At 32.5% G+C, this 17,241-nt stretch overlaps 1 long non-coding RNA gene and 1 pseudogene across 1 annotated transcript; both read right to left on the bottom strand.

Annotated features, from left to right (window-relative positions):
* Window positions 1-1,375: 1,375 nt before the first annotated feature.
* LOC111905794 (uncharacterized) lies at window positions 1,376-3,058 on the bottom strand. The gene is made up of 2 exons (XR_002854990.3): window positions 2,706-3,058; window positions 1,376-2,206 (listed from the first exon to the last, which is right to left on the bottom strand). It is a non-coding gene; the product is annotated as an uncharacterized LOC111905794 (long non-coding RNA).
* Window positions 3,059-8,579: 5,521 nt separating this feature from the next.
* Window positions 8,580-14,253, bottom strand: LOC111905783 (uncharacterized; annotated as a pseudogene).
* Window positions 14,254-17,241: the final 2,988 nt, after the last annotated feature.

The following is a 17,241-nucleotide window of genomic DNA, read 5'->3' as shown; positions in this document are numbered from 1 at the left end:
CTTAAGAAGTTCTTTCAACAAACACCGAACATGATGAAATTAAATTTTATTGTTGATATATTCTATGTAGGTTTAAGCTAATTTAATTATTTTATGGGGGTGCATTTAGTTGCAACAATTAGTTCTAATTTAGATAATACGAGTTTGCTTACATTACTTAATTTTATTATACACTTACTACACTTTCTAAAACAATTAGAATATACTAAAACATAATTAAAAACGATTATTAAATAGCAACATTATCTCTTAAACAGTGTTGTAGTTTATTCAACTATTTTAGTTTGAGTGTAAATTATAAATATTACATAATCTCCGTAATTATAACGCACATATTTCGATGTTTTTTTTTTCATAGAGGTGGCATTCTATTTGCAAATGTAAAATAAGATTCAATTACTTTGACTTAAGAAAATGAACATTAATGTGGTTTTCTTTAAAATTAGTAAAAACTCTTCAGCCATTTGTGCAAATACCTCAAAGTTTAAGGGGCGCAAGCAATATAGATGAAGTAGCCAAGAACGTTCCAGAACCAGAAGTATAATCCCAGAAATAGCTAAACGCGGTATGTTCGTGAGTATTCCAGACGACGCGTATTCTGCTTCTGCTGCGCGTGAGCGCGTGCTATTTACCAAAATTCAACGGTTAGCGAGATTCGCGGTCAAGACAATGAGTTTTTAACCACTCTCATTTTGCGCTTGACTGCTTTTAAAATTCATAGCTGGTTTATCTTTGCGCACCTTTTTCAATTGCAATCCAAACTCCAAACTATTCTACTTCTACAGCACAGGCGCACAAAACAATTTTTTCGTCCAGATCAGTTTTAAAACCGCTTCGAATTAGATAAAGAAAAGTCAATATTTGACTAGCCCAACCATTTTTTATTCCCTCTTAAGTGAATGTTTTGCGGATAAACTAAAAGCATACATTATATTTATTTTAGTTTTATACATAAAAGCTATTAAATATCATTTTTAATGTTCGATTTCAATTTCTTTGAAGTAATACATCTTAGTTATCATCATACAACGAATAAGAAGACAAACGAGCAACAAGTTGCGTTGCTAAGCCTTTTTGTATGGTAAAACCGATTTTTTTGAAGATTACATCCATAGATCTAGAGGATATACCAAATCAAAGTATATGACTATTTTATCTTATGATTTAAATTATTTTTCATAATATTTATCAATATTAATAACATCCATCAATTTTAACATGAGAGGAGTTGTAAGAAAAAAATGACAAATAGATAGATGGTTGGTGTTTTAATGCATCAAAACATGATGTTTAAACTTAATTTGTTAAGATATAATGTAAAAAGAAAGCAATTATATACAATTTAAAAAAAAGCAATACTTATCATTTAGTAATAAAAATATATTTAGAAGCTTACATCCTTTATGCATCCTTCCCAAATCACAAGTATAAGAACAATAAGATAAAATAAATAGAAATCAAAGCTATAATACATGATAAAAGGAAACCCAAACACTATATTTATTCTTAAAGATATTATAGAAACTCTTTGAGAGAATTCTCATGAACTTGATGTATTTTGAGTTGTGGGACTGATGAAGTTCATGGCTTGGTATTCCCACCTTGTCAAAGTAATGCTTGTCATTCCTTAGTCGAGATGGTTGTTGTGGAGGTGATGCCATTGCAATTATTTGTAGAGGTGATGCATGCATGTCTTGTATGTTTCGGTTTCAATGGTGGAGTAACATTGTTGATTGCATGTCTTGATCTAACACTTGGTCGGTTTTCAAAGTTGTTGAAGTTGAGCTTCATATGTGTGATCTCCACACTTTGTAGTCCTTTAGCATGAGTTGTTGTCGCCAACACTTTAGCCACATCATATGCATTGGTAGTAATCGAAGGAGGTACTTGATGAATATGGTTATGATTAATGATCACATTTTGGTGGTTATGGATAGGAGGTTGACATGGATGCTTAGGGTTTTCAAAGAGAATGACTTTTTTCTTTGAAAATGTGCGCTCTAAAGCGTATTTGATCACATCTGAGTGTTTAGTAGTTGAGATGATGAATTTACCTATCTCAGGGTTCATTTCTAACAATTTGACACCACCAAGTTCACAAAACGTATTCTTCACCTTTTGTATGCATCCCTCACAATTACAAAACTGATCGATTTGCAGAATGATTGTCTTTGGAATGGCCATTGTTGATGTTGGTGAATATGTTCTGCAGTCGAAAAATACAAGGAACTTTTGTGTCGAGAAAGTAAAAAATAAAAGTGCCCAGTTACACATTATGAAATAAATCATTCACAAAAAAACATAAAGGATTAACAGATTATTAAAGAAATCAACACGGATAAAAAAATAAAAAAAACAAATTAAAATCTGTTTTGTTATAGCTTAAATTCAAATTCTTACCAATTACATTAAACATCAACTAAAGAAATTATAATTAAATGAGATGTAAATGAAAAAATGAATAAAAGAATGGTTGAAGTAAAATAGGTTAAAGGAGGAGTTATTGATGCTATGAATCATGAAACTAAGGTAATCCTAATCGACTAAGGACGAACATGAAGTTTCTACATCATTTTAAACCATTTGTTATTATTAAATTAATAATCGCAAGTAAATCTATTTGTATCATATGTGAAGAAAAAGAGTTAAACGCAATAATAATAAAAAAAAAACTAATGAACGATCTAAAATATTTAAATCCTTACAAGTTACAACTTTTTGTTTGAGCCCGCCTAGAAAAAGAGGTATTGGTTGGAGAAATAAAAGCCTCTTTGATGCGAAGGAGGAAAATCAGGAGGTGTGGTTTATATAGGAAATACCCCAACAGATGCTCTTTAGTCTTTACATTCTTTTTTAATTTTATAATATATTATTCTCAAATTATAACTTTAATTCCATTTTTAATGTAATCTTATCTTTAAGGGTTTTGATGAATTAATGAATACAACCGGGGATTTGTAAGTAAATTTTACATGAAACAAATATGTTTCCTTATAAAATCTTATATGTCGAAGAAATGCAGAAAGACAAAAGAGGCTTCAGAAGAGGAAATTTTTTGTCTCGCAGACAGTATTGATGATTAAGAAACTTTAACATATTCACTTTTATGTATGATGAAATTTTATTGTCATATAGTGTTTTTAAGTATATATATATATATATATATATATATATATATATATATATATATATATATATATATATATATATATATATATTATAGAACTGACCGATCTTCAATATATGATTTTTAGTTATGCAAGACATTAAATCAAAATAGTCAGCTATAACGGAGTGTAGAGATGTACAAACCCATTGCAACATATCCAAATCGGATATATTTGATCCACTGGATACAAGTTGGATTCCAGAAAACCTTGCCCCCTGATTTTTTCCGGATAAATATACAAAAACCCAAAAACCAGATATAGCCATTGGGGAAAATTGGAATTTTAAAAAGTTAATATTGTTGTTAAACTGGCTATTTGGACACTTCAAAATAACCATTTTGACCCTCTAGAGTTGATCATCTTACAAAGGTTTAGTTCTAGTGAATATTCATTTTAGAAATAAAATAAGATAAACAGTTATTAAATTAAATAAAACATAAATAAGAGATCCAAAAATATAAATCAAACTCCAAGATTCTGAGTAATCTATGATAAAAATACAAAGAGTTGGTAGATATGGGTTATAGATATAAGTTGTATTTGTTATAGATAAAGTATTGGGCCGAAATTGGAGTTGATAGGATTCCAAAATTTATTTTCTACGATTATGTTAGTTTTCATGTCATTTGCATGATCGAAAACAAATCTTAGTAGTAGTATCATCATTTTTTATTTTTAGGTGTGTTAGATATAAAAAATATTTTATAATTTATATTATAGATATCAATCTCAATGGTAATATAATAATTAATAAATACCAATAATAGAAACCAAATTGTGAAAGTATGTAAAAGATTAAGGGGATTAAGCGTAAGAATATGAAGTAGAAAATACCAAGTATTCAGAATAGTCGACCAAAGACCAAAGACCACTTAAATCGACGTCACTTGATTCGGTACGTAACATAGTTGGGTTATGTGGGCAAGTGAAAACGACAGCGTATGAGCAAATAAAGCATAAATGATATTTCCTGCCACATACGGAATTGATACGTGGCCGGATAAACCCTTGGTTTCTTCTACCATGTCGTTACCAAAAATACCAATCGTTTTAGCCATTATTGACGCATCTTTCTAGAAAAAAATAAAATAAAAAATAAAAAATAAAAGAGGAGGGGAAGAGAGAAAGAGAGAGTAAATTACGTTTTGGGATAAATCATAAATGGTGAGTATGTGGGACTACGGAGAAGTTACGTGAGGTTAGTATTCCGATTAATGGATTGTTAATGGTAACCTGGATTTTGGACCAGACCTGGGCTATAATTGTAAATCGGATGTTGGATTGGGCCTTAGTTCCGAACGCATAAAATGGAGTGAGGGAGCCCATATCAATTATAATCCTCACTAATCCTTTCTAATAATAAAGTCTTTTTTTTTTCTTTTTTTTTTTTCTTTTCATTTGTCACACTTTTATTTAATTTATCAAATACCATTTTGATAGTTATTTTCAACTAATTTTTTTCTATATGTTATTTTATGAGTTTTTCTAATTTATTAAATTTTACATAATATTTTAATGTAATAATTACAATAAATGTAGTAATAAATTGAATATCAATTTCATTAATCAACTTACTTCTTAATTTTAAAATTACCAAAATTAAAACTCATTAATTTCTTTTTTTATTTATTTAAATTTTTTGTTTAAATTTAAAAGATAAAAAACATTTTCATTATAATAATTGATTATTTATCTTATTTTTTATAAATTTAAAGTTCTTAAATATTTTGACATTTATATTTAACTCTTTTTAATATTAAACTATGCAATACATGGATCTCACAACTAGTTTATAACAAATCAAGTGCGAGTCATGCCAACTGTTGAAACCATCTTTTCGTGAATTCAGAAAATTATGTAAGGGTTCAAAATGGCGTTCGAAATTATGTGGTACATATGTTAGGGGATCTAATTTATTATTATTATTATTATTATTATTATTATTATTATTATTATTATTATTATTATTACTTTGTGAATGATCGTTGTAAATTATTATGTTTATTGTTTTTGTGATTAATCACGGTAATGGTTATGTTTACTTCATTATGTATATGGTTAATTTTGATAAAATCAAATATATTTTTGGACACTTAGTCATCATTTTCGATCATCATTTTCAGATAATTAAAAAGAAAAGTAGATGAATATTTAATTTCTCATTTATCCATTAAGCAAATATCTATTACGGAGTATCACGTTTAAATGAAAAGATAAAGTGATCTTTTTATTTAGACTAAAAGTATAGATTCAGAATATATAATGATTACTCCATAGTCCTACATGCAAAGATGATTATCCATTCAAAAAATTTATCAATAAAGGAATAAAAACAAATTGTGTACTTTATCAACTAGTATAAAAAATAGGCCGCGAAAAAGTTAATATTGTATATTTGATGTACAGCAAATTAAAATGGGCTTAAAAATACAGATTTAACAAAGTCCCCATGAGCAAAATTAATTAATCAATTTGTATATCGGAACATCAACACGGCATAAAATTCGAAGAGCTTAGATGTTAAATAGTAAGTTAGAATTTAACACATTAATTAACCCTTCATATATTTCACATTCACATAGATGGATGTTCTATATCAAACTAAAAGACACGCAAGGAAACCGACAAATAATATTGTGAATTATATGTCGATTAGTTGCGAATAATAAATTCAATTATTATTATTAAATTTACCAAGTTTCGTCCAGAAACCAGATCTATCCTTCTCGACTAGATCTGATTATAAGAAAGGTAGAAGAAGACTGTCTTGTTATTGGACAAATTAAACACAAGACAGAAAAGTAAAACCGACCTGTTGATAGCTGACTTGATCTTGAAGCAACTGCACGGATCAGATTCCTGTCCTTAAAGGTTTTTACTTCGCTTGGATAGGCTGTAAGTAACAGAGTAAAACCCCAGGATTTAATGCAGCTAGATCGATATTCCAACAGCACTGGAAATCGACAAACACAAAGCGACTACTCGGAAACTAGAAGAAAAAACGCAGAGAGAGGGAGAGAGCTTTGAGAATTCGTGTGTGTTCTGAATGGCTCCTAGGGGGCTATATTTATAGGTATCGAAACCCTAGAAGGCATAAAACGGGCCCCCACAGGCCAGCCCCAGAAACCCTAGGGCGACGACTTGCTCTCTAAGCAAGCCATTTCCTGATCCTTCTAGAATGCCCCGATGACTTATCCTTCACGAAGTCAACGTCGGTCAACCATTTGACCGGGTCAGTCAAACCGACTTGACCCGAACTCACCAAAAACAAAAGCTCCTCAGCTCCCAGCGACCGATGCAGAAACCCTAGGGCGACGACTTGCTCTCTAAGCAAGCCATTTCTTGATCCTTCTAGAATGCCCCGATGACTTATCCTTCACGAAGTCAACGTCGGTCAACCATTTGACCGGGTCGGTCAAACCGGCTTGACCCGAACTCACCAAAAACAAAAGCTCCTCAGCTCCCAGCGACCGATGCGTCGTGCGCCTAAATCGCGCCATTTCGCGCACTCGCGGCGTCGGCTAGTGCTAGGCTAGGCGCGCGCGTGGGCTTGGCCCAATCCTTTGATCCACTAAAGCCTTTGAAGGCTTACCAAAGGAATAGGCTTATAAACCCTCAAAATTTTCTTCTCTCCACCAATGTGGGATACAAAGGAAATTGCCAACTTGCAATTCCTTTATATATAAATTTCCAACAATGGAGGCGTAGGTTTTATATGGTAGGTTACACATTTTGCCAAAAAAAATTATACGATTGCGAGTTGCATGTTTGTTTGTCTTCCAATATAGATATTCAAGCTTTCATTAACACAACTTTCTCTTCTTCGGTCCAACCATGACTAACTTCTTTAGTATTTCCTTTCTTTTCTCTTCTTTTAGGCGATGGTTGAGTTTCTTGGACCTTTTCGTTGTCGTCGCCATCGTTGAGGTTTGAAAAAATTAGACTTGAGTTTGGGGTTGAGATGGTTGTGTTTGAAATTGTTGAGGCTGAGAAAGTTGTTGTAAAAGCTTGAAATTGGGAATGATGGAATTGTTATGGTATAGGTTGTTGGAAGTAATTTGTCGCGTATGGATGGTTGGTGAATATAAATTGTTGAATTGGTGATGTTAACATACATTGGGCACCAAGGTAATATAAGGTGGTATACCTACACTTGGTATCGGAGCTTAGGGCTCGTGAAGGCGTAGGGGGCCAGTTTGAGAGTCGGTTTCAAGACAAGTGTAGCCCTTCGTTGTGGGGCAGGCGTCGCGGGAACCGGGTTCAGTTTAAGCGAGGTGTGGATTGTTTTTGAGTGCGTGTTGAAGCATCTCAACATCAACCCCATTTTTTCTTGATCAAGCTTGTTCTAAGGTAGAAAGAGACTAACTCATGTGCGGAATAAACAGACGGGAAGATGTCAAAACGGGTGGCTTTGATTCGGTTCGTTTTGCGAGTGATGAAAGACGGTAAAAGTGGTTATGACCTTGTCTTGTTGTTCGGTGGAAAATGCTCTCGCAACAATTTTGATTAGGTCGGGGTTGTCAAAAAAGAGAATAAGACGTTTATCGGTTGAAATCAAAAGGCAGAAAAAATCAAAGGGTTGTGTCTACATTAATCGGGAAACAATGATTAGTGAGGAAGAAAGTTCGACTTGTTCGTGATAAGGGGATACCGACGTAGGTACGTGAAAAACGGACAGGAAGGATCCGTCAAAGCAGGTGGCTTTGGATTCAGTTCGTTTGGCATGATTGAAAGAAAACGATGAAGCAGGTAGCTTTGTTTTCTTGGTCGGTGGAGATGCATCTTTGAGCAAAGGTGATCAGAACAAAGGAAAAGATTGGAGAAACAACACAGTGTGAACATTATGGCGGTGGAAGTTCAAATCGGATGACTCTGGATCTGGCGGGGGAGAGGTCGTTAATCTGGGAAAAGTCTAGATGGTAATGAACGTATTCAACGGGATGTCATGTTACATGTTACGTGTGTTGTGAACAATCAAAAGGGTATGGAGGACTTTGGATGTGACCATGATAGAGGTCGTGTGTCCGGGAAAAGTCGAGATGGTTCGGGAAGAAAGTGATTAAAAACTACTGTGAATGAGTGATATGACTAAATCGATTAAGGGGTGATTGTTGGATTAATCGGTTAGTTAATAAGAAAAGTTTTATTATATTAGGATTACTTTGATTCTAGAATGTTGTTTTTCCAAGTTTTAGTATTAGAGGATGATTCTAGTTTTATTAATATAAACTAGGTGTAATACCCGTGTGTTACACGGGTTTCTTGAAATAAATAATATAAAATTTTGAACATCGACGAATTATTAAAATAATACAACACATATAAGTGAAGAGTTTATTGAATAAGTATGTAATTGAGCCCAAAATACAAAAAAAACATTAATGAAATATTCTAAATAATTTTTACAAATCACAAATTTCCAAATACTTCTTTGAATACAACATTAGATGTCTTATTGGTAGGGTTTCCTTCGTTGTCTAAAATTAATATTTTCAATCCGTCTCTGCTTTTAACTCTAGAAATGCAACATACAACTGTCCATCAGTAAACATTGGTTGTCTCAAAAACAAACCAACCTTTGATAGCGATTGTCCTTGACTTTTGTTTATTGTCATCGCAAAGCATACAGCAAGTGGAAATTGTCTTCGCTGAAATATGAAAGGAATCCTTTTATCCGACGGGGTCAGTGACATTCTTGGAATAAACGTACGTTTTCCTATATTACTCCAGAAATAATCTCTGCTTCTATAACACGCTTACCCAATGCTATAACTCGCAACCTTGTTCCGTTACACAAACCGTATTTCTGGTCAATATTCCTCAATAACATAACTGGAACACCGACTTTTAATACCAATTTATGAATTGGCATACCTGAAGGTCTAAGGCCATTTAGAACATCAAGAGAGTATAAAGATTCATCAAAGTCATCGTGTACAAACTCCGATTGACAAAGACTGTCTGAACTTAAGTATTCTTTTTCATCTCCGATTGGCATACGATTGTTTATTTCTTGAACAACTTCATTTTTCGGTGCAAGGATTGCTCTTTCTTGAAAAAACATCGGATTATTGGCATTTTCAACAATAGAAGGATAGACAAATGTAATTAATGAACCAATAGGATCCGATGAATCTGTAATGAGAATATCATCTGGTATATCAACAATTGCCTCGCCATCGTTTAAGCCACTAACCTTTTCTTCACCTATAATCAAAATCCAGTTTGCAAATGTGGTTGTTTCTTCAATATTAGATGTATGAAGACTTAACCTCATGTTTTTTGTTAATCTTAAGACCTTGCAATTTGACCAAATATAGGAGGAACTTATTGAAGCATTGACGATGTCTTGTCTACTTCCATTAGGAACAACAGGTAGAATTTGTCTGAAATCACCTCTAAAAACAATTGCTTTTCCTCCAAATGGCAATTTTGAGTTGCTACGAAGATGACAACCCAATATATCCTTCAAAGATCTATCCAAAGCTTTAAAGGCATGCTTATGAATCATAGGTGTCTCGTCCCATATAATCAATGATGTTTTTTTTAACAATTCAGCAACATCACTTTCCAGCGTTATAGAACAAAACAAATCCTCGGTAAGATTTAAAGGGATTATAAATCGAGAGTGCGTTGTCCTACCTCCTGTCAATAATAAGGAAGCAATACCACTTGAAGCAACATTTAACACGATTTCACCCTCCGATCTTAAAGCAGCGGATAATATTTTCCAGAGAAATGTTTTTCCTGTACCTCCGTAACCGTAAACAAAAAAGACACATCCTTTCTTTCTTTTTTTTTAACATTTGTGATAATAAAGTTTAGGATGTTTAAGTTAATTTTTTCCAACAATAAAGTTAACCAAATAATTTATCGTTCTTATTCTTTTCTTCTTCTTTATTCAGTTCATTAGGAGTGAGTTTACATGGGTTTATTTAAAAGAAAAACTAAATCTAAAATTCTAAACATTTAAGAAGTATAAATTTATAAGAAAAGTGAGAAAATATTGAATTATAAAAATTAAAGTGCTTTTTTCTCTTTTAAATTTAAACAAATAATTTAGATAAATAAATAAAATTAATGAAAGTTCATTAGTGAAATTGATATGTATTTATTATTGCATTTAAACACTATCTAAAATTTAATAAAATGGAAAAACCATAAAATAACATGTGGAATAAAAATTAATTTAAAATAACCACAAAATTACATGTGACAAAATAAATGAGAATGTGACATCTAACAAAAACATCTTTATTTATTAGGAAGGATACCTTGGGCACCAAAGTAATATAAGGTGGTTTACCTACATCCACCAACATGCGCGTACGAATCATTTGAGTATTTGGAGTATTTTAATTTTGATTCGTAATAACTTGATAAAAATTTGAGAGTGATCATTGTTTGTTTTTATTTTAAAGTATTAGTAATTTTTTCTTAAATATGTAACGTATACATCACGACAGTCAAAATAGTGCTCATTCTTTCCTAACCAATGAAAGTGTTCGTACCCATCCATGAATAGCCTTACACCACAAGACACATACGCATGTAGAGGACGGTGTTCAATCATGGAATGAGTTGGAGACATCGGATTCTACGTGTCTTCTTCAGGGCCGGTCCCAAGATTTCAGAGACTCTGTGCAATTTAACAAAAATTAGGCTCTAAAACTTAAAAGACCTAAAAATTTAAGCAAAACAATCATAAATTTTCATTACATATTTTAAAATTTCATTCAAATAAATACAGAAAAATAAAATTGCTTCTATTATCCACCTTCTCTTGAAACTAAGGTAGCAAAGAATAATACACTTTTCATCTACAAATAACTGTAAAAAAACATAAATCAAATTAGAAAGTTAAACTACATTATTAGAAAAGAAAAACTTTGATTTGCTTCTAGAAAAATCAGAAGTCAATAACTTACCTTCTAAATTTTGATTTACTTCAAAAAAAATCTGAAATCAAAAACCTGTAAACTTCAAACATGAAATGACAGTCAACAGATTCTTACTTCAATGCTTATTAATTGTAGAAAATAGGAATCATAAATAATGAAAAAAGGTGATATTCTTATAAATAATATCAGAATTGTAGAGATAGATAAAAATGCATAATAGCTTAATTTGAAATCAGAAACATGTAAACCTCAAAAAGGGATTAAAAATGAACAAATTATTGCTTCAATCTTCAGAATTCGAGAAAATATGAATAAAAAATAATTAAAAAATCTAATTTTCTTATAAAGAACATCATAAACATATAGATAGATAAAACAAATAGAATACCTTTTGATTTTTGCCCCTAGACCCAGTCCCAAATTCTCTGATTTTTTACCCTTAAAATCAACAAGAAAAAAGAACATAACTCTGAAATCAGAAACAATGAATGAAACGAAATGGCAAAAAAAATTGAATTACTCCATACAAATCAGAAACTTATCATAAACGAAAAAAATAGAAATTGATTTGCTTGTACCTTCAAAATCCAGAAATTGATTTCCTTAATTCTTTGTTCCTTCTGGGTTCTGATTTTCGAAACTAGTATCCTTGTTCCTCCGGTTTTGGGAATTGATTACTGATTGGAGTATAGTCAACCTTCTAAATTAAAAAATAATAAAAAAAGAAAAAAAATCAGAAATTAGAGATAAAAAACTAAACAGGAGAGAAAAAAGAAGTAACGACCCTAAAAAAATTTAAATACCTTAATCTTACCTTCTGATTTCAAAATCTCAAACAGGTAAGAAACTTGAAGCTTCTAAATCGTTGCTTTAGAGTTTCGTGAAGAAAAAAGAATTATGATTGTTGATTGCCTCTGAAACTGAAATCAACTGATGCGTTAAAAGAAGCAAAGAATAATACTGTTCGTTGTTGCCTGTCAAGAAAAATTCAATTCATGCCACAGAAATCGAAGCATTTCCTTTCTTTTCCAAAAATTTCAGTTTTTCCCGCTCACTCTTTCGGCTGATACATGTATAAAAAATTAATCTAATTTATTTTGGGTCGTCCACAGAATATAGGCTATTGTAAATGCTAAAGAAAAATTGGGCTCTATAATTTCTTAGGCCCTGATCATAGGCACTTTCTGAACTCCCCATGAATCGGCCCTGGTCTTCTTCCCATAAGGCTGGAAGGTATGGGTGAGGGAAGAGTGACGAAATCTTTCTCTCTCAGCTGAACACCATCCCTTGACTAAGGGAAATGTGGTGAGGGAAAAGGTGAGGGAGTTCATTCCCTCACTCTCTCTCCTATTCTTATTGGTCAGTTTTTTTAATCTTTTTTAATACTTATTAAATTATATAGCTATTCAAAATTATATATATATATATATATATATATATATATATATATATATATATATATATATATATATATATATATATATATATATATATAGGGGATAGGGAATATACATTACAGCCCCACCTAAGCTTAGGTACTAAACCTCTAAAATATGTCGTTTTAACATGCTAAATATATTCGGTTTGGTTTCACTTGGTAAATATATCATTCTCCATAACATTTCTTTCTTTCATTATCATTTTATCATCTCCGTTTTCTTTCCTAAATTATCGTTTATTACTTCATCCAAGTGAACATTACTAAACCCTAAACCTAAACCTAAACCCCTAAATTTAAACCCTAAACACTAAAGCTAAACCCTAAACCCTAATTCTAAACACTAAACCCTAAACCCTAAACCCTAAACCCTAACCCTAAACCCTAAACCCTACACCCTAAACCTTAACCCTAAACCCTAAATCCTAAACATAAATCTAAACCCTAAACCCTAAACCCTAAACTCTAAACCCTAAACCCTAAATCCTAAACATAAATCTAAACCCTAAACCCTAAACCCTAAACTCTAAACCCTAAACCTTATTGTGTCGATCTTGAATTTACATCTTGAAGTATTAATCGTGAATCCATTAACCATAATCTTTATATAGTAAAACAATGTATTTTCAAGAGGTTTAGTACATAAGCTTAGGTGGGGCTGTAATGTATATTCCCTTTTCCCATATATATATATATATATATATATATATATATATATATATATATATATATATATATATATACATATATATATATATATATATATATATATATATATATATATATATATATAAATATATCAAAACTTATGGTTTTTAATTCCCTACAAAATAAGTATACTATTTATAGGAAATATATTTTTTTTAAAAAAATTAAAAAAAATAATAAGGGAAGTTTCCAATCCATTCCTTAAGTTTCTCCCATACCCTCCAGTCTAATACCGAATAGCCTAATTATGAATTTTGTATTTTTAACCGCTCGACATAAAGTATAAGCAGGAGCTTGGCCGGGACCCACTAAAGTGACTAAAGATAGAACAAGAAAACGAGAAAAAAATTAAAGAAACTAAGGGAGTTTAAAGTTTATTGGCTAATACAAAGTATGTATGACTTATTATTTATTTTTGACAAAATTGCAAAAATGATCCCTGTGATATTTATTTTTTTGGGGTTTTAGTTCAAACCTTGACTTTTTTGGATTCGTGTTCCTTTTGGCCATGTTTGTACGTAGATTTGGTCCCTCGTAAAATTGAAATGACTGTAATACCTTTATGATATATATTTTTTTATGTTTTTTCTATTTAATTTAAATGAAAAAGAAAAGAATTAATTAATTTGGGCCCACATCTCTCTCTCTCTCTCTCTCCAGAGATGCGACAAAACCTTCTAACATGTTACCATCTTCTTGTTGCCTTCACAATATCATCATCATCACTGTGTTCAAACCACCCCACGATCAAGAAACAAACATACATCTTTTCTGATAGCAGATGATCTCATAAGAATATAAAATGCAAAAGGAAACAAAAATGATGAAAGGGAAAATGAAGTAAACAACACATTACCTGGTTCTTAGGCCGCTGTTTGGAGACCAGCTCACTTTCAACTGGAGCAGATTGGGTACAATCATCTGCACTTCAACTACTGAATCAGAAAAAGAATCTCTATCTTCATTACCAACCGTTACTCCATCTTGAAGGAGAACATTGTGATTCAATTAGAATGTTGCAAATTCAAATACCCATCGAGGTTATTAGAAACTATTGCCAACATCAAATCTTCCAATTCCATTCAATTGGGAAGAAATTGGTAACTTTTGAAAAAAGAGACAAGTGAATCCCAAATCAACAAAGTTGCTAGGAGATTATTTTAAGAAATAAGAGGGGGTTATCCAGCTTCTTCCAAAAACCCTTGGATTGAGGATGATTAGATGGGAAACGATGAGAAAGATTAGGTGTCTGAAAATCCTAAAAGTGGAGAAGATACCTTAGAGCAGAAGCATGTGATCGATGGTCGATGATGATGAAGGGAGTATCCATCTTCTTCCATGTTCTTTACCCTGGTTACCAAAGTGATTAATTTCTCGATGCAGTTACCCAAAATCAAACCTCCATTCTCCTATTCTCGGTGATTTGTGTGCCAATGTTCTATGCGATTTTACCTCCATAAATATATTAGATGAGAGAGAGGGGAAGGAGACGAGGATGTTGGTAAGAACTGGTGTTTTTTTACCTATAGAAATTTGGTGGGTTTGTATGCCAACGATATGGATGATCGGTGGTGAAGACGAGTTCTCCAAGACCAGAGAAGTGAAAAAAGAGGAGGGAGGTAGCAAAACCAAGTATCGATAGTTGTTTGGCTTGCTTGTCATCGAGAAAGAAGAAAGAAACATGGTTGGAACATAGGGTAACAGCCTCCGTTTTCTGCTTGAGTTTTCTAGAGAGAGAGAGAGAGGTGGGCCTCTCTTTTTTAATTATTAAAATAATTATTAGATTTAAAAAATTGAAAGAAAAATGAAAAATAAATACCCTAAGGGTATTACAGTCATTTCACTTTACCGAGGGACCAAAAACATAACGAAACTACCTCAAAATGACCACCAATCAAAAAAAGTTATGGTTTGGACTAAAACCCTAAAAAAATACATTCCATATGTACAATTTTTGCAATTTTGTCTTTATTTTTTAACACACTGAAGCACTCAGGATCAGTAGAATTACAAGTATACAAGTAGAATTACAAGTATACAACTTTACAAGATCAAAATTACCAAAAAAAAAATGAAGAATACAAATAAATTCAAAGGCTTCAATTCACATAATTCGGCAACACCCATCTGGCCGATGATCATGGCTATGATCAATTGTAGAGTATCCATAATAAAACTCAGGTGGATAACCATAAACCTCTTCTTCTTCCGTTGATATCAGTGGTGCCGATGGCTCCACGACTGGCCATGGTGGCGCTCGTGGTGTTGGTCGTCGTGGTGCATGCTCAACATCGACATCACCGTAGCTTGAAATATTGCGACGAGGTTCGACCCTAACAACCGGTGGGTTCTCACGGTGGATGAAGTTGACTCTTAACGTATCCGAACGTGTGATCTCCACACCATCCAAAACCTGGAACATGCCGAGCATGGCTTCACCTAAACCTTGAAGATCAAAAGTACGCTGTGAAGGTACTGTAGCAGATACAGTAGAACTAGGGTTTTGATTTATAGAGACGATGACAACTGATTTCTTCATTTGGCGTTCAAGAGCGTACCGAATAACTTCAGGGTGGTGTTCAGCAATCGAGACTACTGTCACAATCCCACTTTCCCGGCCTAAATTTACCAATTGGAGGCCATGAAATCTGCGCAGTGCGTTTCTGACCTTTCTTGTACAACCGTCGCAGTTATGAAACCCAACGATCCTGAAACTGAAAACAGTTGTCATTGCAGTCGTCCTGTATGATCCAGAATTTTTTTGGCTGCTGAATAATATAACTGTACGATCGAATCTTATATAAATGTGCGTTAAGTTGATATTATTTTCAAACTAAAGAAAATTAATTATTTAGAAGTTAGGACATATGTTCCTAAGAAATTACCTACGGATTACGGGTTCGTCAACATTTGAAAAACAGTTTCTTCAATTGGCCGTCTAAAGGAAATCCTTCCTTCTTCGCTCGCTGACGTTGTTGTTGTTGTGTTTGCAGTTCAATTTCCTGGGCGTGTAACGTGTTTCGATTAACAAAATAATAATATCACGGCTTACTTCTCATAATTTTTAATTGTATAGCTTAATATAAAAAGAAGTTTATTAATAGTATGCATGCGTTGTTAGAATCTTTTGGATATCCTAATAAGTTCATATAGCTTAATTTAAAGTGCAAGGAAAATTCATCGCTAACAACATAATCAATTAAATATAAAATAGATATAGTGATTGTTGTATTTATAAGCTTTAATTAGTTATATTTCTATATGTAATAATTAATAAAACATGACGGACATCCAATTTTAAGGTTAACTGTATGAGTGTCGCCGCTAAAAGCCCATGTCGTCGGTAATAGCAACGCCGCTAAAGGGTGATTACCAAAATCCGCGTCTTCCCCTTCTGTTACATCTACATCGTTCGATCAAATATCCAATCAAACGGTTAGGGTACCCTTATCCGAACTAACCTAATACCGGCGATGTATATGTCGCCGCTAAAGGTTGAAAATGTCGCCGCTAATAATGCACTAAAAGATGGCGCGATACCCTTCTCCCCAGATTGTCGCCGCTATTAATAAGAGTCGCCGGTAATAACATAATTGTCGCCGCTAAAGGCTAACGCAGATTTAAAAAAAAAAAAAAAAAAAAAAAAAAAAAAAAAAAACGCACACGCAGAACTTCATTCTTCTTACTTGCTTTCTGTTTGCTGCCTTTTCTCCTTCGCCCCTTACACATTCTACCGAGTTCATCTTCAATTTGCTTCTTCCATCTTGATTTCTCCATATATTGTGTCATATTAAGGGTATTAGGGATTAAGGTGTGATTTAGGACCAATTTCTAAGTCGAGTTTTTGAAGAAATTAAGGTATTTTGATTTGAAAATTTCTTTGATAATTTCCTTGTTAATTTGTTTGTTAACACTGAAAAAGTGTTGATTAAATTTCTAAGTTTTGGTAATTTAATTTGTATGTTACCCTTGCAAATATTGTTGAAGTGATTTGTGACATTTTAGATTGCTCCCAGGTTTTGGA

This window comes from Lactuca sativa, chromosome 2 (genome assembly GCF_002870075.4).
Source record: "Lactuca sativa cultivar Salinas chromosome 2, Lsat_Salinas_v11, whole genome shotgun sequence".
NCBI lineage: Eukaryota > Viridiplantae > Streptophyta > Magnoliopsida > Asterales > Asteraceae > Lactuca > Lactuca sativa.
The sequence above is the reverse complement of the archived record's forward strand: the minus strand, read 5'-3'. Positions and strand labels throughout refer to the sequence as shown.